Source organism: Muntiacus reevesi, chromosome 15 (genome assembly GCF_963930625.1).
Source record: "Muntiacus reevesi chromosome 15, mMunRee1.1, whole genome shotgun sequence".
In the NCBI taxonomy this organism is placed as follows: Eukaryota; Metazoa; Chordata; class Mammalia; order Artiodactyla; family Cervidae; genus Muntiacus; species Muntiacus reevesi.
Genome location: NC_089263.1, coordinates 33329454 through 33350635, shown reverse-complemented (window position 1 = coordinate 33350635; position 21182 = coordinate 33329454). Strand labels below are relative to the sequence as shown.

At 45.2% G+C, this 21182-nt stretch overlaps 1 protein-coding gene across 3 annotated transcripts in view; it reads left to right on the top strand.

Annotated features, from left to right (window-relative positions):
- Positions 1 to 340: 340 nt before the first annotated feature.
- STXBP6 (syntaxin binding protein 6) overlaps positions 341 to 21182 on the top strand; it is a 256424-nt gene continuing 235582 nt past the window's right edge. Inside the window, exon 1 of one of the 3 annotated variants that reach the window (XM_065906723.1) lies at positions 341 to 666. The gene's annotated coding sequence lies outside the window, so the exon portion shown is untranslated. Of the gene's footprint in view, positions 667 to 18649; positions 18669 to 21182 lie in introns of those variants that run through there. The other 2 variants (XM_065906720.1, XM_065906722.1) reach the window with 2 other exon arrangements.

Here is a 21182-nt window from a genome sequence, read left to right as displayed (position 1 = left end):
TTGAGACCCCAGACCTGAAGGAACGCGTACCCTGGATAAAACCCATCTGCCGGGTCCACCTGTTCTTTCCGGGAGAATAAATTTCCTCACCGTCCTTTCTAGGCTTGCAGAGGAGCTCACGGAAGCAGCTCACCTTTCTAACCCACAAACTTCCCCAAACCCGTGAAACTTGCACGGCCCTCGGAACACCAAGTCTACCCCGCCCTTTGCTCCCGGGTCCCCTCCCTGCACCAGCCCCTCCCTCCCTGCCCCACCCCCGGCGCTCGGGAGCTCGGGGCGGGTCCCCGGCCCCCAGCTCAGCCTTCTGCCCCAGGGCCGGGGCGCTGGAGCTCGCCCACGGCCGCACTGGGCATGCTCAGAGGCGGCCGCGCGGGCAGCCTCGCTTCGCAGGCGCTCGCTCTCGGCGGGCGGGCGGGCTCGCGGCTGCAGCTGGAGCTCCAGCGCCCGGAGTTGGAGTTGCCGGGAGTTTCCCCCTCAGCCCCTCCCTCCTCGCGCGCGGCAGCAGGAGCCGGCGCGGGAGGCGCGAGCGGCGGCCAGCCAGCACCCGAGCAGGCAGAGCTCGTCCGGAGCCCGGAGCCCCGTACGGGGCAGTTCCCGGGGAGGAGCCTCGCGGGCTGGGACGCGTGCGGCGCACTGGCACTGTCTGGGCACAGCCCGCGCTGCAAGGTAGGGCCGGGGCGTGGGGAGCCGGGCAGAGGCCAGTCCGGGGCTGGGGGGATGCGGCTGCAGCAGCCGTGGCTTTTGGAGCGCCCGGCGCGCTGTCTGATGCGTGTGGCCAGGTCAGGGACCCCGCTGCGGGGCGGCGGGAGTAGGCAGGCTCCCAGGGAGATGCTTTCAAGTTGGCGGGCGGCGGGAGAGGGGGCTGCGTGCTGGGGTGCAGCTGTTTTGTGCGCGCAGAGCGGGACTCGGGTCCCTGGTTCCGTACCCCCCACCACCCCCACCAAACCAGGGACCCGGTGTGCGGGCAGGGCTGGGCGAGCCGCAGAGCGGAGCAGTTTGCTTCGAGAAAGTTGAGGGGAGAGCCCTTCTTTCCTCACTGTCCCCGCGGTAGCACGGTCCAGGTGGTGCCGCCCCGAGGTCCCCATTGTGGAGGAGCTGAGAGGGGTCGCTGCGCTCCTGGGCTAAGTTCCTCCACCCCCGACTGAAACCCACGAATCACCCAGATCTTCGCTTTCCTGGCTAGCTTCTTTTAGTAAAATCATTCCTGCCAAAGCTGAGGTAGGCTGTTCGGGAGGGCATGGCTCTCTGCCTCCGAGACCCTTAGCGGGGCGACGCCCCCTCCTCAACCTTAGACGTGGCCAAGGGCGCCGGGTTCCCAGTGAGCGCTTATGGTGCGCGCTGAATGGAGCCTCACACACATGGCGCGGAACGTGGCTCAGGGGAATGGCCCGATTTTTCCTCTAGCCTTTTCTTAGCTTTTGAACACCCCACCAACCCCGCCAGGTTCATCTTCGCTGAGGACCGGACCTGGAGGGGAGGGCCAGGTGGAGAGCGTGGGCTGACATGCTGTCCTTAGGAGAGGATGCCTACGTTGTGTTTGGCTTGGGCTCCAGCCCCAAGGACTTTATCAGGAACCCGCTCCCCTTTCAGTGATTCTTCTTCAGGGACCTGGTGGGAAGGAGTAAGGGTGGTGGGTCCCCAAGAATATCCGTTTCATCCTATCATCTCCTAAGATTGCGTTCCAGGCGACCCCAGGACCCTGGAACTGGCCGTGCTATAGCTTAGAACAATGTGGAGGATGCTGACGGTTTCTCCTAGCTCTACTTTTTTCACTTCTTGTTTTGAGTTTTGGGGTTTTGTCTGCACACGAGTCAGAGCTGCTCTGTCATAACCTGGGGGGTGGAGGAGCTCCAGCCTGGCAGTGAGCCGCTGTTCGCCTCCAAGGCTGCTAGTGGGAATTGGTCCAGAAATGATTATGCAGGCTAGAAATATGCCTCTTTTTTCCCTCTCTCTCTTGGCTGAACACCTTGGCTGTTGGTTGTGTGTTAAGTTCTTAAAGGAGAACCCACACACTGTTCAAGTTCCATGTTTTAGGGGTTCACCATTTCTGGTACAGGCTCTTCTCTTCGCCTTTTTTCCTGATGTAGGGGGTGGAGGAATCTGCTTTGGGGCAGATTGCCAAATGTGGAAATCTCCTGGTATTGGTACACAGGTTCTAGAGCTAGATCTGAGGTCAAATTTTAGGTTTCCAGCATGATTACTGTGCAGACTGACAAACTGTTATTCACTGTAAACTTCAGTTTTCTCTTCTGTCAAATGGGGATAATAGTGGCCTTCACTCCTTTCCATGCAGGTTGTTGTGAGACTTGGGAATAATGGGCATAAAAAGTGCTAAGAAAACTTGAAAGCACCATTTATGTCTTCCTGTGCCTGGTCTCTTTACCCAGTGTTTTTGAATTAACTAATCCTTTTAATTAGGACAAGCTACCTAAGCCTTCTCCCCTTACCCACTGCTCACCAAAAATTTGGTGTCTCAGGTGTCTCAGTGTCTTGTCTCAGTGTCTTGGAATCACTCTTTATCTTCTTTTTTCCCCTCTCTTGCCTTAAATCCATCTCCCTTTTGATTTAAAGAGTCGACGCTCCAGTTCTCATATTTATCGGAAGGAAGCAGCATGGTGTAGATTAGGAGATGGCGCTGGTGGGGGTGCCTTACAGTGTTCAGAGTCCTGGGCCCCAGAGCTGGCATGTAAACCAGGCCCCAGTTTGAGAACCGAGGTTGATTCTGAAGGAGTCAGCAGACCCTGGGCTGGAGCTCTGACTTGGTCTCTTAACAGTGACCTTGAGCTAAGGACTCAACCCCTGATCAGTGGAATCAGTCTATGAGATTGAGGGCCAGTGCTGATCAGAGGCAAAAACAGGTGAGATTGCCTCTCACTCAGTTAATAAGGGTTTAATCAGGTTCCTGACCCCCTCCTCACAGGTATGTTGCATCTTCCGTCATCCTAGGGCAGCGGTTCTCAAACAGGAGCACCCGAGTTCCCTGGAGGGCTTGTCAAGCCACTGCTCCTGGCCGCACTGCCGGAGCCTCTCTGGATCCAGGGTTAGGGGAAGGGGGCATCTCAAAAGTTTGCATCTCTAACTAGTTGCAGATGATGCCAGTGCTGCCGTTCCAGGGACCATGCAAGAGAGGTGAGGTTTGTTCTGAAACGCCCTTATTTTAATATGTCATCTATAGAGGCAGGGTTTCTTCGGGGCGTTTTGGGAACTTGCCTCAAGCAGTTTCTATTTCAGATACCTGTGCCACTTCCCATTGTCCAGTTTTAGGTAAATCTGATCACTCTTCAAATGAATGACATTTACATAAAAAGACCCCTTCTTTTCATACTGTAAAATACTTAGCCTCTGGTTTCCAGACCACTCTTGGATAGACTCATGTTGGTGACCTTGATATTGATAAATCCAGTAAATACCCGATTTCCTTTCTTTGGGGATCTCAGACATTTGTGGTGAAGAGGCTGCAAGAAGTTCTGGCCGCTTGAACCTGAAGATTAGAGAACAGGTGAATCACTTATCAGCAAGATTAAAAAGAATTTTCTGTGTGTGGTGTCTTCTCTGAAGGGGCAGCTTACCCAGGCCTTGGGGGCAGGTGACAGATGTCCCGTGGTGGTCAGATCTGGTGAAGGCCTCCCATTTCTTCTGGAAGATGATGGTGCTGGTAGTAACTGAGGGAGACTACCTTTCACTCTCCGAGACGGGGGGTGCCAGCCTTAAGGGGCCGCGGGGCAGCATCAGTATTGCGCTGTGTGATTGAGCTGGTAATCCAACCACTCCTTGGGCACACCCCAATGTTAAACTCATCTCCTTGTTCCCCATGCTATGGTCCTGGGCTGACGTTTCGCCATGACTTATGGCCTAGGTTGTGGCCTTGAATTTTAGCTGCTTTGTGTCAGAGAGGCTTCAGGAATCTGCTGGAATCAGGGAGATTCCTGAGATGACATTCAAGGGCAGGAATAAGGTTTGTGTAACACCCAAATGAACTGTGTGTCTGAGGGGGGTCAGCGCTTGAACCAGTTATTATGTTGAGGTGCCAAATGGAGTCCCAGCTGACTGTCCGGCTTTATCTCAGCTTTCCATTTGTACTTTGTTTTAGTTTTAACAAGATTAGCACTAGAGAAACCTATCAGTAAATCAGAAACCTATTCAAAAACTCAAGTGTACCACTTAGTGTTTTAATAGATAACACTGCAAGGCCCATGCCTGTCTTCCTGACCATAATCAGCACTCAGTAAAGACACAGTCTTTAGCCTGTAATTCTTTAGATCTGCTAATTGCTAATATAAATGGTTTCTTCTGCTTCACACGAGTAGGGAACATTTCTATTTTCAAATTCTCTTCCATAACGTGATGTTTATATTTTGGGTGTTACCCCTGCTTTTTGCTGGGAGGATTTCTTCTCAGTGTGGCGGAAGCTTCTTATCACTGTTGCTCACTTCTCTCAGCACATGACCACTTGATATCTTTGCACCCTAGTCCAAGTCTGCTGTGAGACCATCATTTTGAGACTTGATTTCTTTTTGATCTCCAGGGCTGTTGTCACTGGGTCCTAGAGAGCCTGTGGTCTGTTCCTGGAAGGCTCTTCTCAACCATCCTGAAGGATGCTTTTAAACTGACACTCAAGATTTTTCCACACTAGCTCATTTCTAAGATCCATTTTTTTTTTCCTTTTTCCTTTTCATCATTTTCCAATTTCAAAATTCCAGATGGGTCTGAAAAATTATAAACACATTCAATGTATGGTTTCTTTTTTCTCTTCCAGTAAGCTGGCATGACTTCCAGTGAATGGCATCTTAAGACAAGTTTGGTTCTTGACCTAGGTAGAAAATGTGATTTCTGCTGTCCGGCTGATAAAATTGAGCAGCCATTGAATTAGCTCAGCAATTACCAGAGTATTGGGAAGAAGAGACTGTTGGGTGGATGTTAATAGGTGGGTTTTTGTAAAGGGCAAATCAATTTGAGTGGCTTTCCCCTCTGCAGAGATTCTCAACATGTGCATCATTGTATCAAAAACTCTGAAAAGTACTACACTTAACCATATCAACATCAGAGAACTTGGTTCTATTTATCCAATGAGACTTTTCCCAGAGCATTTTTGAGGTTACGTGTGTATCTTCCAGGACTCCTTTACTGCATCAGCATATCCCAGCAGTTCTAAAGTATTGCTTAACACCATCTGTGGGTGGGTGGTTTCACCTGGTCTATCCCTAAAATATCAGGGCATCAATAAATTATGGGTATTAATTGGTGCATGAACTCTCCAGATGATTCCTGTTTATTTCAGAGTAGAGAGAAGCTATTTTAGCTGTGGTGGCTGAAGAAGCTTCTGTGGAGGGGCTCGACTGTGAAACTGCTGGAACTGAAGGGTAGTACTGTTATGAAGAGAAGTGTTTTAGGTTGGTGGTGTCAGGGCATAGGGGGGTGAAATTGTACTTGTGCCGGCAGGTAAATAGTTTTCAGAGCGCATAAGAATTCTTAAGGGCTGTGCCTAGCCCAGAGTGAGACCGCCAGAACCTGTGGCAGAGGTCAGAGAATCTGTCAAGTTCTTTCTTGATGCTGTAAGTTCACTGAGCTAGCAGATGAGTTCTTGTGACCACAGGCGAGCTTTTTGTGGGTAAAGCAGAGGGGCCCAGCACTCATGTTGAAAGCAAGTGGGGATGCATAGGACTAGAGAGAAAGTGTTCCTAGGCTTTCTGGGAATAGTGATTCAAGATGCAGAGGGATTAATTTAAATATAAATCCAACTGAAGAGGGAATCTTGACTGGAGTTTCAGAAATAAGCAAGAAGAAAGAGCTCTTACAACTCAGTAAAAAGGCAACTGTTGTTTACTCACGATGTCTGATTCTTTTGCGACTCCATGGACTATAGCCCACTAGGTTCCTTTGTCCGTGGGATTTCCCAGGCAAGAATACTGGAGTGGGTTGCCATTTCCTCCTCCATGGGATCTTCCTGACCCAGGGATTGAACGTGTGTCTCCTGCATTGGCAGATAGATTCTTTACCACTGAGCCACCAGGGAAGACAGAAAGGCAAATAACCCAATTGAGAAAGGGGCAAAGGATTTAAATATTCTTTTATTTTTTCCCCTCGGTACAATATACAAATGGTCAACAAGGAGAGGAAAAGATGCTCAGTGTTATTAGTCATTGAGGAAATACAAATTGAAACCTCGGTGAGGTACCACTTCATACCCATCAGGATGGCTATGATCAAAAATATGTCTAATAACAAGTATTGGTAAGGATGTGGAGAAATCAGAATGCTCCCACATTACATTGTTGATGGGAATGGAAAATAGTGCAACTGCTTTGGAAAATAGGCAGTTCCTTAAAATGTTAAACGTCAGGGTATCACATGACCAATTCTCCTTGTTATATTCCCAAGAGAATAGAAAACATGTTCATGCAGACATTTGTACACAAATGTTCATGGTAGCAATATTCATAATAGCCCCAAAGTGGAAACAAACCAGATGTCCACCAACTGATAAATGAATAAACAAAATCCAAATGATGGAATACTATTCATCTATAAACAATGAAATTTGATTTATGCTTCAACACAGATGGACCTTGAAAGCATGTTATATGAAAAAAGCTACATATTGTTTGATTTCATTATTAAATGTCCAGAAGAGGCAAATCCAAAGTGATAAAAAGTTACATTAGTGGCTTCCAGGGGCTGGGAGTGGCTGTTGATGGTCATAGAATTTATTTTGGGAGTGATGACAATATTCTGGGATGGTTGGACAACTTTGAATACCTTAAAACTACTGAATTGTATACTTTGAAAGGGTAAATTTTGCAGTGTGTAAACATCTCAAGAGGAAAAAAAAAGCAAGAATGCCACTGTGGGTAAAGTGAAAGGAAAATAATAAGAAAAAGGTGGTGAGAGATGCAGGAATAGACTGTCAATTTCAGGCCATGTTTTCTGCTCTTGGAAAAAAATAAAAGGTACCTAGATAATTCCTTTCTGTTTGTTTGTCTTTGAATCTTCTGGGATTTTTCTGTCACTCTTTCATCCTAGAGTCCTTCCTCTGAATTAAAAGGTTGCATTCCAAGTTGTTCCTGAGTCACTGGGATGGTTTTCATGGCTAATTCCCTGTGATCTTTAGATAGGAGCGTGTTTGTGGCGACAAAGAAGACTAACTCCATGTTTAGGCTTTTTTGTTGTGATCCACTGGAGAACAACGGGCAGGTCCAACTGGGCAGCTTATATTTAGCTTCTCCTTTAAGATTGGACTGTGGTAAACGTTTTAGCATCATCTTCTAAGTGGTTGTGGAACTGTGTCAAGACTACCCTTAAAAAAAAAATCTATGTATTAAACAGGGTTCATGTAGCACTTAACACTGTAACTAAAAATGGGGTCCAGTTGCTTGCTGCTCAAAAACCAGTAAAACGGCAGGGTTGGTAGAAAGGAAAGTTTGCCTTATGTTGGATGCTGGCAACGTGGAGTGGGGTGAGGCAGTAGCGGGGAGGGAGGCCATCTGCCTAAACCAGTGGGTTAGAGCTTTTATAGGCTGAGGGAGGGGGCTACATGTAGGAACCTCACAGTCAGCTCTGACAGTCATCTTGAAATTGTCATCGGTGGTCTGACCAGCATCATCTTGATTGTTTAAAGTACAGTTAATCTTTAGTTCCAGGGTCTGTTTCCATTTCTTGAGGCCAGTTCTTGGAACTGTGACAGTTCATGTATGAATGTGAGAGTTGGACTATAAAGAAAGCTGAGCGCCGAAGAATTGATGGTTTTGAACTGTGGTGTTGGAGAAGACTCTTGAGAGTCCTGTGGACTGCAAGGAGATCCAACCAGTCCATCCTAAAGGAGATCAATCCTGAGTGTTCATTGGAAGGTTTGATGTTGAAGGTGAAACTCCAGTACTTTGGCCACCTGATGCGAAGAGCTGACTCATTTGAAAAGACCCTGATACTGGGAAGGATTGAAGGTGGGAGGAGAAGGGGATGACAGAGGATGAGATGGTTGGATGGCATCACTGACTCAATGGATAGGAGTTTGGGTAAGCTCCGAGAGCTGGTGATGGACAGGGAGGCCTGGTGTGCTGTGGTCCATGGTGTTGCAAAGAGTCGGACACGACTGAGCGACTGAACTGAACTGATGTCATGGCTACAGTCTGATCATCGTGTACTTAACTTCTTCCACCTGGTGGGGGTTTCAGTATCTATATGACAGCTCACAGGATATGGCTCAGAATATTATCTATAGCCCTTGAGAAGGAACTAAACATCCTTGACTATGCTTAATGACTATTATTATTTGGTCTCCTTTGACTGTTTTCCTTTGTTTCTGCGTGTTCTCACTGCTCTGATGAAGCTTATTCTTTGGCTAAAGTTTTTCCACAGACAGAAGGCAGGCAGAGGACAAGGGGGTCGAGAACAATAGGGTCCTGCTCCATTTCAGCACTACACAAGTGCCAGTGTATTTGGGTCCAGGAGTTGTGATGTGGTGGAGCATTTCCTCTCGGAGAGAGACTGTTTCTCACCTCTTTAACCTAGTGTGGTGTAGCTTACCTGCACTTCTCCAGCTCATAGACAAGGAGCACCCGGGGATCTTGTTAACAGGCTGATTCTGATTCGGTAGGGTTAGGGGTCAGGGATTCTGCTCTTAAAACAAACTCCCACTGATGCAGGTGCTGCCAGTCCATGGATCACTGTGAGTCGAAGCTGATATAGCATGAAGATATAGCATCGGAGTGGGACAGAGCTGAATGTGAAATGTAGCTCCCCCATTAATTTGCTGTGGGAACTTGGGCAAGGTAATTAACATCTGAGCCACAGCTTTCTTACCTGTAAGATCAGAGCAAGACCTAGCTCGTAGAAAAGTAACTGACATGCAGCTAGAATGTTAAATGTTCTTTGCCTTCTTCCCACAAGGGCTAAGGAACCCATGATTGGGACTAAGGAAAAATTATATGCAAGAAAGCCAAGGGCTTCCAAGACCAGCACACCAAGGAACCTTAGGAGCAACTGAGCAGCCCAGTGTGCCTGAAGAAGTTTTGGATTTGTGTGGGTGAGGGCGGGGTGGCGGAGAGAGGCTGTAGGGGAATGGGGTATGAATCTAATCCTCAGAACAACATTAAATTGCTTATTAAGTTTATCAGATTACTGTGGTTTTGGTAAAGTCAGTGTGTTGGTCTCAGTTGAGTCTGTCTGACTTTCAGTCAAGGTGTTGGGTCTTGACTCTGCATTCATAAAATTGGTTTATTTTTATTTATTTATTTTGACCAGAAGGGCACTCCTGAGCAGCTCAGGGATGCTCAGGTTCCTTGGTGTGGTTGTCTTGGCCCATCCTTCCCTGTCTCACTCACTGATGTTCATCGTTCATGTAGATGGGAGGAAATGAAGGGACCTAAAATGCACACCTCAGGTGAGGTTCATTCACAGTAGGAGTGAACATTTTTGGGGATCAGGTTGAAAATATTTGCTTTGTTGTTGGCTTTAGAAATTCTGGGCATTTCATTAGTTTATCTTCTGTGAATCTGTTAAACTCTGGGAAGGTTCAGTTGAATTAGGTGAATGGGGAACAACAGAAGAAGAAAAATTAAGAGCTAAGTCCTGGCCCCAGCTGTAATTCTCCCATCTGGAGCTTATGCCACTGCCCTCCCCGAGCCTCAGTTTCCCCTGATGCTCTTCGGAACCAATTCTTCCCGGCCAGCCTGTCTCGTGGGCTTGGTCTGAGGCTCAGATGAACAGCGCCTGGGGGAGGGCATTTGCGCTCTAAGATGATGGGCTCTGTGAAATGTTGACCGTCATTCAGCAGCGCTGGCTTGGGTAACGGAGTCCTCTCGGGGTTACATAAGGTGAGCCGTGGCCTGTTAACTTTTGTTCTGTTTCTGTCTCCTTTGTCATCGTCCCAAGGGGGAGGAAATAAGAGCATGTGTTTACCTTTGAGTTAAGTTGATGGCTCCTTGTCACTTTCCTCTGGGGAAGAAATTACACGCAAATAGTTTGTAAGATTTGAACAAAACCACACGTGCAGTGACTTAAACTCGTCTCCAGTCTTCACAGCCTGAAATTCACCGCTTTCCTAAGGATGGTAATTTTGCCCTATTTCACCTTGTTTGGCTGTTTTGTGGATTGGCAGGTGTGGGTCTTTAATGTCTGATGGCGCTGAAAGAAAGGGCCACTTTGTTAAAGAGCCAGGGCTGAGTGTTTAAACTGGTCCTGCACCAACATCAAGCAATCAAAGATAAGGTATTCAGGTTGAAGCAGAACACATTAGGCTTCATAGGCATGACTCTGTCCTTCCCAAAGGCAGAAGTGGAAATGATCTGATTTCTGAGGCCAGTGAATACGTGTTACACTCTAGTCACCTTTCATAACTACTGTTGGTCAGAGAGGGTAGATATGAGCAAGCTGGTCTTTGTGTTTAGATTTCTTAGGAATATGTTGCCTGATAGTCTAAGGTGACACCTAGGAGTATTTAGTGGTTGAGAAGTTAATATTAAATTCTTGAAGAATTTAATCTATCCTATCATTAAGTAGCAGTGAGGAGCTAGGTATAGAAAGCTTGGTGTTCCTGAAGTAAGTTCTTTTAAAATTAAATTCTTATGCAACCATAACAGTAGTTTAAAAAGTAAGTTGAGGGTAAAAATTTGGTGCTTATATATAGAGCTCAATGCTAAGAAAGTGGACATTTCTCTCAGTGTCATCCACTGGAAAATGAGACTTTTTCCTCTTAACTAGATCCTTTTCTGACCTTTCCAACCAAACACCCCCTGGTCTATCTGGTTGATTTTTTAAAAAATGAAACAAGGAATGCTGAACTCAGACACCTTGTTTATGAAAAGGCTTGCTTTCAAACCCCTTTAGACTGTGAACTCCTCCAGAGGCTAGGATCTTCATTGCTTTATCTCCGAGACTTCGTGTGTCTGGCATGTAGGAGAGAATCAATAGAAATAGGTTGAGTTGGTCAGCTGTTTTCTTCTGGGATTCCCCCTTCTGGTCTAGTGTATTAATTTTCCTGACCATATCGTATTTGATTAGCATTTCCCTAGAGGTCCTTGTGTACTACCATAGTACATGGTTGTAAGCCCTTAAGATACTGATTCCTTTCGTCCTCCCAGCAGCTCTCAGAGGTAGGTACTATTAGTTATCCTTATTTGACCGTTGAAAAAGCTGAGGCCAAGAAAGGTCATGTTGATACCAGCCAGGGTTCTTGGTCTTCCTTAATCAATAGAAATTGATCAGAGGCCAGACAGGAAATTGAGGCAAGGCTTTATTGTGGCCCCTGCTGAAACAGGAGGGATTGAAAAGATGTAACAGGTTCCCTTGCCTGCTCCCTGAGCCGGGTGAGCTAGCTGGTTCTTTATATGGGGTGAGGGTAGGGGTGTGTCCAAGGGTCAGGTTGGTGACTTAGGTGGTTTGCCCATCCCTTTGGTGGCGCTGAGTGCAAGTGGCACGCGCAGTACCCTGCCCGACACTCTAGTTTTGCTTCTCACACCTTGTTTTTGCTCCCAGCTCTTCAGAAGTAGCAGTTGGATTTTTGGTCTTTTTGTATGTTACCCATAAATTTGCCCCTACTGCGCATGCAAGCAGTAATATTTTTAGTCCCTTCAAGTTTCTCTGTATTTTGTCGTTTGAGGAGATGTTTGTCCAGGTGCATGGACTGCAGCAGAGCGTCCCGGGTCCCAGCCCATCTCGATGTGATTTGTGTAAGACCCGAACCTGCCGTGTAGAGAGCTGGAAGTGAACCAGATGCTTGGGTCTCAGAGGTTCTGCTCTCTGTGGACAAGACAAGTGGCCAAGCTTCAGAAGATGCCCCTAGCTTCAGGAGACACCCCTCTCCTCGCTACTCAGGGCTCCAAGTTACCTTCCTCTTCCTTCCAATGGCTTTCCTGAGCACTGCAGAGAAATGAGGGCAGACACACCTTCTTTCCATCTCCCCTTCTCCTCCACCCCCTTTGTCCTCTGCCCTTTCCTGCCCACTTTCGAGTTTCAGGAAAATGTGACCCTGAGTTTGGAAAATAGAATAAGGTGCAGCACCATGGCCCACGGGTGTGGGCCCAGCCCTGGGGGGAGGCCATTCACACAGGGGTTGTCAGACTGAACCCCCTTTACCTGGGCGAGGCTGTGGCCTCCAGTCCTGGGCCTCTCAACTTGTCAGGTGAAAGGCAGGGTGACCGAGGTCAGTGCCTCTCGCTCCTTTAAGTACACGTGAATCACCTGTTAAGGCACAGATTCTGATTCACTCGGACCGAGGTGGGGCCTGGACTTTTCTCACAGGCTTCTAGGAGTGTTGAGGCTGCTGGTCCTTGGCCCAAGGCCCCAAAGGAGCCCCGGGGCTGTGAGAGGCTGCACCTGCTCTTCCAAGCGCTGTCCTGCCTGCTCAGCCCTGTCCGACCCTTTGTGACCCCATGGACTGTAGCTCGCTGAGCTTCTCTGACCATGGGATTCTCCAGACAAGAACACTGGAGTGGGCTGCCATTTCCTTCTCCAGTCTTGCCTGAAACAGGCCTAATTCCTAACCTGGGACTCAGGAGACCGAAGACATATATAGAGAGACCCAGCAAAACTGTAAGTCTCATGAAGGTGGAAGCCCAAGACAGAATGAGAGTGTGGCTGGGAGTGAAGGAGGTTTGATGCTTCCAGGGGGAAGCGTGTGTATCATTTCCAAACGTGACCTGAAAAGTGTCTCTTATAATAGAAAGCTTATTACAGAGCGGCTCTAGTGATCCAGCAGTGAGAAGACTCCAGTAACTCCTGTTTGAGTTTATATGAAAATTCACAAAGAACCTATGCTACTGGCCCCTAAAACTCTTAAAAGTAACCCCCACCCCCGACAGCTCCTCAAAGTCTCCCTGAATCTCCCCAGGTTCTCCCTGCTTTCTGACTGCATCTGCTATGGTATGCGCCATAGTCCTGGGAACCAACATTGGGATACCACTCGTATGAATACAAATTGCTCTCATTATATCTCATCGGAGTCTCATAATTTCCCAGCTGTTTTTATCAATGAGTCGAGAGACCCCAGGAGTCAAACTCCCCCAGAACCACAGCCTTACAAGTGACAGAGCTGGGAGCAGGAACGGTGAGGGAGCGTGGCCTGGTGTCTCTTGTTGTTCTTATCTGACCTGACTGCTTAGATAAATTTATACCACAAGGTAACTAAATCAGTTTGCCCTGTTTGGTTTTGCATAGGAGGAGGCATCCAGGTGGGTTTGCTTTTTCAAAAAATGGTTTAAGTTTAACTTACAGAAAGAAGCCCAGATTCCATGGGTGCGGTGTAGTGGATTTCTATTCCACAAACGCATCAATCTATTCTTAACAAAGATCGAGAAAGGAAGAGCCACTAGCGCCCTGGAAACTCTCCTTAGGCCTGCCTCCTCATGTAACTTCCTTCTCCATGGTGGTGCTGTCCTGACTCTTCAGGCTCTAGATCAGCTCTGCCTATTTTGGGGTTTTATGTAAATACATTCATCCCTTTGTATTCTTTTATGCCTAACTTCTTTCCCTCAACATTGTAAGATTCGTCCATATTGTGCAGGCAGCAGTAGCTGAATTATTTTCCACTGTTTATTGACATAAACATACCGCAACTACTGATTATGGACATTTGAGTTGTTTCCTGTTCTTGGCTATTATGAATAATTATGAATAATGCTACTGTGAATATGCGTATGTGTGTATATATATATATTTTAAAGATTTTTTTTTATGTGGACCATTTTTAAAGTCTTTATTGAATTTGTCATAATATTGTTTCTGTTTTATCTTTTGGTTTTTTGGCCACGAGGCATGTAGGGGTCTTAGCTCCCCAACTAGGGATTGAACCCACACCCCTTGCATTGAAAGGCAAAGGCAAAGTCTTAACCACTGAACCACCAGGGAAATCCCCATGTATATGTTTTTGGTGATGCACATATGTATGCATTTCTAGTATTTGTGTGTTTGGGTGTATATGTAATTCCTGGGTTATTTGATAAAAATATGTTTGCCTTTAGTTCATATCTCTTGCCTGTTTTTCAGTTGTGTTGTTCATCTATGAACAATCCTTGAAATCTATGCTGATGGGAGTTACCTGTCAATGAGATCAGATTATTAGGTTCTCAGACATAAGTTCTGGAGATCCCCTCCAGATTTGAACAGGCACTGCACAGAAGAGGATATCCAAATGCCAAATACATAGGCAAAGACACTAAGCTTCCTACAGTGATGAGAGAACTGCAGATTAAAACCATGAGGGACCTCTATTATACAACATCAGAAGAGCTAAGAATAATCTGACTTATCAAACTAAGTATTGGCAAGAATGTGGAGCAATGGAACTCTCACACCAGATGGAACTATAAATTGGAAAGGCCATATTGGAAAACTGGCTGTATCTACTAAAGGCACAAAATTGTTGCAACCAGCACACTGCGCTGGTGGCGAAGCTCTGGTTTCCATCTGATCAGGTTGTAGACTCTAGGATCTGGGTGGGTCCTCTGCCTGGTGGGGGTTGGGAAGGGAAGGGAGAACTCAAGAGTCAGGCTTCAGGGCAACTGTGTTTCCAAACATGATTCCTGGGGCCCTGCTGTTCAGAGGAGCAGCTGAGGGCCTTCCGGTGTCCTACCCAGATGGATAGTCTGACCTGTAGGCTTTATTCTGTTCTTCCTCCCTCGTGACTGGCAAGTAGCCACCCAGGAAATCTTCTAAGACATGTTCATGAATGATGTCACTATGGAAAACTTTATTCTATGTAGGAAATCTTTCTCCAAATGGGCACTTAGAGAAGATCTGACCAGAAGAGGCAGAATATTGCTGAATGCTTTAATATTCATTCATTCTCGATCTTAAAAATCACCCATTAGTTTTATCTGAACTAGAGTGGGTTAATGGCTTTGGTGTGTAATATAGACCTTCAGAAATGGTTCCTGAAAAGAGTGCCCCGGGGAGGATTGCTTTCCGATAGACCCTGGGGCACCCAGCCAGCCCTGAGATGTGAAGGGCCTGGAAGAGACATGATAATACGCTTAGCCATCCCAGAAGCTTGTTCTCGCCCTTCTTTTTTATGGACCCCAACAAGCCATCCCCTGTTCCACTGAGCTTGTGAATGCTGTCTGAAAGTTGAGTATATTGAACATAGGAGCTGCAACCTGTTTTCTTGTCTTGAAGCGGTAGCAAAGAAGTCTCTGGACTTCTCTTGAGACCGCACAGTAGAATGGTTTTCTCTGTTTGATGCTTTCTTTATTCTTAGCACCTTAGATCCTGCCCAGCCTTGGTTTTCAGGGCAAAGCCCTGGGCTGTGGGATAATCCGATAACCAAAACCATTTCCTAAACAAATTAGAATTTGCTTTCATTCATAGTCACCCAGATTTCCCTGGATAAAATGAGGTGTCTGAGAAAGAAATGTGAGAACGTTTTAATGGAAACCTCCCCTGGTAAGCTACTCATTTTCCTATCACATTTAATTCCCGTAGAGTATTCTAGAGCAGGTGTGAAGAGCCAGATGTTGCTGCCGTCCCTCGGTGACTGAACACCTGATGCAGCCTCTTTACCGCTTTCCCCAGCAGATATGTGACCCCGTGCACGTGTGCAGGTTGAACACCTCAGATTTTGGGCTTGGCTGAGGGACGTCTGAACTTATTATTTACCTCCTGCCAAGAGAAAGGAACTTACAAGTAGTACTTTGTGTTTTGAATTTTACAGTGCGCTGAGTAAACACAAGTTGTTCATTGTGATGGGAGCGGTAAAAAGGTTCGCCACGTCTTTTATTTTCTGAGTGGGTGTAACTAAATGACTAGTTCCTGGTTGTGTTTCTAGGATGTAGGTCACCGTCTCCGGCAGAGCGACAGTAAACATTTCTCACCTGGGTTATCTTACAGTTGCAAGTATCTAATGTTCTTTTTATCCTAAAATGTTTTCCTCGAAGTTTTTCTGTTTTGATTTGTTTTAATAGGCCTCTTGATTTGGTAATAAGGAGCTCACTTTGGTAAACACCCGTAGCTTTTAAAATTTCCTTATTATTAGAGATGAGGGCATTGAGGCCATACAGTTCTACCATGAATCAGTAGTAAACCAAGGACTCTTAATTTCTGTCTTTTGTTCCTCAGCTCATTGTGATTTTCTAGAACTGTAAACTATTTCTAAGAGGCTTTGTTTTAAAATCTAGCAGTCAGTTTAAGGTCGTTCTCACCTAGTATTTGTGTTTCCTGGGCTTTATGGTAACCAAAGCTTTAAAATGGTCCAGTACAAAGAGAAAACCAAGCCATGATTTTGTCTTCTTCTAAAATTAATATAATGATTTATAGCTCTATAAATAATATTTATTGAATTTGACAGTATTATTTATATGTATGAGTAAATAATTTTGAAGTGTACCAGTATATTATGTCTGTCCACTTGGAGGAGATTGTATCTGTGTTGAAATGCACAGTCCTTTCTCTGTCACGTTGGTCTTTGTGAGGGATGAACCCTTGGACTCATGATTTTTCACTTTGAGTTTGTGTAGGAAATCAGGAAGTGTCTAATTACCAGATAGGGTGTCAGGAAATTCTCATTAACAGTTGATTTAAATCCACTTCAATTAAAAATAAAAAGCACATCATATATCAACAGCTTTGTTTTTTTTCTTTTAAAGAAGAGACTGGAGTCCCTGAATCAGATAAGCAATTTCAGAGTGCATGGGGATTACTGCTTTAAAGGTTCAGGTTGAGTGAATAAGAACCAGCCAGGTCTGTCAGTCTTCATGTGCCCTGGTATATTGATACTGTCTATAACTGGTGATCTGTCATCTCGCTGTTTCCCTTTAAAAGCTATCTATTTAACATCAGTTCTCTGTTTTCCTGCCCAGTTCAGTGAGCCTTTCTTCTTTTCTGTGCTGTCTTTAGAGCTGACCCTCTCCTGAAGAATCTTTGATGCAACAGCATTTTATTCTCAACTCAAGGTCTTGAAGAGTCATGATTAACTAGCAGATATTGGCTTCAAAAAAGAGCAAGACACTAGCACTTAGAATCCATAGGGCTTGTGGAGTAAGAGGAAGTGTGCTAAGAGGAGAGTTGGAAAGCATGTTGAACCAGGCTCCCCTAGTGAGCTGACGAGTACTTTGGCTTCCTTGCCCATTTGGCTGCCCCATGTCCTCCTTTCCCCCCATCTCTGGGGTGGGGTGCTGCCTTGGGTGCTGAGCTCAGACAGGCTCAGAAGACTGATCTTTGTGCCGAGGCACGTTGACCTTTGCGTCTCTATTGACCACCTTCATCCTTTCCCAGCGTTCTCTCTTGGTTGTCATCGGATACTATTTTGAATGGCATGAAGTACCATGGTAGTAGCATCATTCATTTCCATTCTTCTGTCTTTAAAACGTCCTTCTCTTGCAGTCATTCTTCAGATACAGCCACCTCTTTGACATCTTCTTTGACCGTTAAACTTGTACTCTGAGGCAGAGTTGGTCTTCTACTTCTCTGCCATATATAACTTAGTGTGTTCAAGTGTGATTATTTGCTTGCATGTATAGACTGAACATTTGAGGGATAGGACTGTGGCTTGTACATCTTGTATCTTTAGCATGTTGCCTGGTATATGATAGGTACCCAAAACAGGATGGATGGATGGGTGGATGGAGCACATTTGAAGATAACTTTTGAAAAGGGAGAGAGAATACATTTTTAGGTGGGATACATGGGAAAAACTTCAGGTGTGGACAAGAGGGTTGTTTATGCTACATAGCTACTGAAAAGATGTATCTATAGCAGAGAATAGAAATATGTGCTATGGAGAATGAGCTGTGCCATTTATTTTTCAGAGTAGAAACCAAGTAATTTGCAAGAGCTGACATTGCAGTCATTTGACTTTCCTTCTTGAAAGCTCTGGGATCTTTATTGAAAGATCCGGTTTCTTATATGTAAAATGATATCCTACAAGGTAGGTTCTATTATTAGTGTGAGGATCAATTGAGACTTTCAAAAAGGACTTTCAAAGGGCTCAACACCCTGCCTTGTCTGTAGTGAGGGCTCGGTAGGGTAGATGGTAGCTCCTGCTGTTACCGCTGGCCTTTGGTGTGTGATAGAATTGAGGTGCCTGTTAGAAATGTTCTCCCACTCCCTGAATAAGAAATTTAGATTCTTATTAGTAACCACAAAATGTGTGTCTAGGTCTTAGGATTCACTGGAAATGGGATTATGTAATTTCTTTTCTCTTCCTACTTATTTAGTACTTCTTTTTAGAAAGGAAAGCACCTATCAGTTTATTAGGAAAACGCTTGTTTCTAAAACAAAATTTTCTGGGAGTCTTTCTAGTTGTTTAAAAAATAATACGTGTATATATCTATATTATGTGCAAAAAAATGCAGTTCTGTTCTTTCCTGCAGTTCTGGAGAGCAGGGGGCATGCATTGCTGTTTCTATTTTGGTACGGAAGCAAGGTGTGTTGGTCTGGGCAGCTTGATTTTGGCTGATGAATGTCACTGTATATGTACATTTCTGCCACCACAATTGGAGTTACATTTAGAAATCAGTGGTAGGAGTTTCTAATGGTGCTTACACAATCATTCGTACATTCATTTCCTACTCCGCTTATTGCTGCTTTTCTCACCTGTCTTTCAGTGCTGGATCCAACAATTATTACTATTTTTTCCCCTTAATATTCTTAGAAGCTACTGCAGTTGCCAGTGATGAAGACCCTCCATGTGCCTCTGAACCACTTCTTCTAGAACATTTTACAGCCTATCTGTTGCTGTTTGGGTATGTGGCCACTTTTACTTGTTGCCTAATATAGGTCAATCCTGCTGTAGTGAGTTTCTGAGCAAATGAGAAATGGATATGAAGGCGCCATGTACACATATCAGGTAATATGGATCCCCATCCTTTCTCTGTAATTCCAAAACCAAAATGCTCTTAAAGCTGTTGTAACCCATTGGGTGGCAAGACCTCCCTTGAGCAAGATTCTATTTATATTCTTCACTTATCTCCTTTAGTGTGGTTATTTGTAAGTTTTAGTGTGGAAGTATTATTGTTCTTGAGTATGAGGTACTGACCTCCACACTTCAGAGAGCATAAAGTACATATTATATTTCTAAAATGCCAGAATTTTTGCATTCCACAATACTTTTGGCCCTATGGATTTGGGTAAGAGATGAGGACCTATAATATTTCTATCAGGGCTTCCCTGGTGGCTCAGACAGTAGAGAATCTGCCTGCAGTGCAGGAGACCTGGGTTTGATCCCTGGGTCAGGAAGATTCCCTGGAGAAGGGAATGGTAACCCACTCCAGTATTCTTGCCTGGAGAATTTCATGGATAGAGGAGCCTGGCAGGCTATAGTCCATTGGCTCGCAAAGAGTTGAACACAACTGAGTGACTAACAGTTTCACTTTCTTTCATAATATTTTATCAGCTTTTTTTTTTTTTTTTCAGTTGACAACCTTCCCTTGATATTCTCCCACTGGCACTATCTTTATGTGATATGCAAATGAGGATCTTCCTTGCCTGTCATTTAAGCAACATTTACTGATCTGCTGTGGGTTGGACTCTGTGCTAAGAACAGGGAAGAATAAAGTATTGGCTCTCTTTGCCCTGGAGAAGCCCAGTTGTTGTTGTGGTTCAGTTGCTAAGTCATGTCTAACTCTTTGTGACCCCTTGGACTGCAGCATGCCAGGCTCCTCTGTCCTCCACTATCTCCCAGAGTTTGCTCAAATTCATGTCCGTTGAGTAGTGATGCTATCTAACCATCTCATCCTCTGTCTCTCCCTTCTTCTCCTGCTCTCAATCTTTCCCAGCATCAGGGTCTTTTCCAGTGAGTTGGCTCTTTACATCAGATGGCCAAAGTTTTGGAGCTTTAGCTTTAGCATCAGTCCTTCCAATGAATATTCAGGTATTCTTCTTTGAATATGCATTGGAAAGAGAAGCTCAGAGACTCATGATAACGTAGAAAGTGCTATACTAGTGTCTCTGGGTTCCTGGCTATGGTAGGATAATCACAGCCAGTAACTTCACCAAAATTGCAAAGATAGATAAATATGGAATAGAATGTAATCAGGGAGCAGTTATGTATTTGCTGTGGTCTTTGGGCTTCCCTGATAGCTCATTTGGTAAAGAATTCGCTTGCAATGCAAGAGACCCCATTTCAATTCCTGGGTCAGGAAGATCTGGTTGGAGAAGGGATAGGCTACCCACTCCAGTATTCTTGGGCTTCCCTTGTGGCTCAGATGGTAAAGACTCTGCTGCAATGCTGGAGACCTGGGTTTGATCTCTGGGTTGGGAAGATCCCCTGGAGAAGGGAAAGGCTACCCACTCCAGTTTTCTGGCCTGGAGAACTCCTGGTCTGTATAGTCTATGGGGTCACAAAGAGTTGGACACAACTGAATGACTTTCACTCACTTGGAAAGTAAAGCCAGAGATAGGGCTGCAGAGGAGTCAGTTCTTGAAAAGCCTTATCTACCAAGCTAAACAGTTAAGAATTTATCTTTTGGCTGTAAAGATTGTTTAAACCTGAGAATGAATGATTGGATTTGCATTTTAGTTAGAGCCCTCTGACATTATCTTAAGGGACCCCCAAAGGAAGTTGTTGAAATATTCTGGGCAATAGTCCTATAATACTTATATTGTGCAGTGGAGTGCTTTAGGATTTGCAGAAGACTTTCTCCGGCCTTAATTTCTTTTGTAGTAACCTTGGGGGATGCGTAGGTGATAACTAAGGAAACGTTTCAAGAAGTGACTTTTGCCCAAGGTCATATCCAGCAACCGACTATAGCAGCTCTCCTAATTCTATATTTGTTCCTGCTTAAACATGATATTAAAATATTTTAATATACTGTCCAGTTACTGAGCATACCTAAAGGTAATCTGCCACCCGCATATCTTTTATATTTGTACTTGGTGAGACTGTCAGCTCCTTGAGGAGTTCCAGAATTAAATTTGATGTACCTTTGACACAAAGCTTACAATAGGCACCACCAAAAGTTTTGCTAAACCCTTTCTCCTCCAGAGCGAACACAGTCCTGGAAAGAAGGAACATTTGTGAAAAGAGAGGGACTGTCATTTTACTTGTTGTGTGTCCTGTCATATGTACTTATGAGGCAGTTTCTTTGTTTACGACACTGCACTGGGTGCTATGGGGAAGATGAATGCAGAACCATTAGATTTAAACTACAAAACTGTCATGAATTAAGCCTATTCTGTCTTATTTAGATCTCACACCAATTTTCTTGGCTTTTTGTAGCACTTTTCCTTTTTAAAGGTTGCTGGGTCTTGAAATCAAA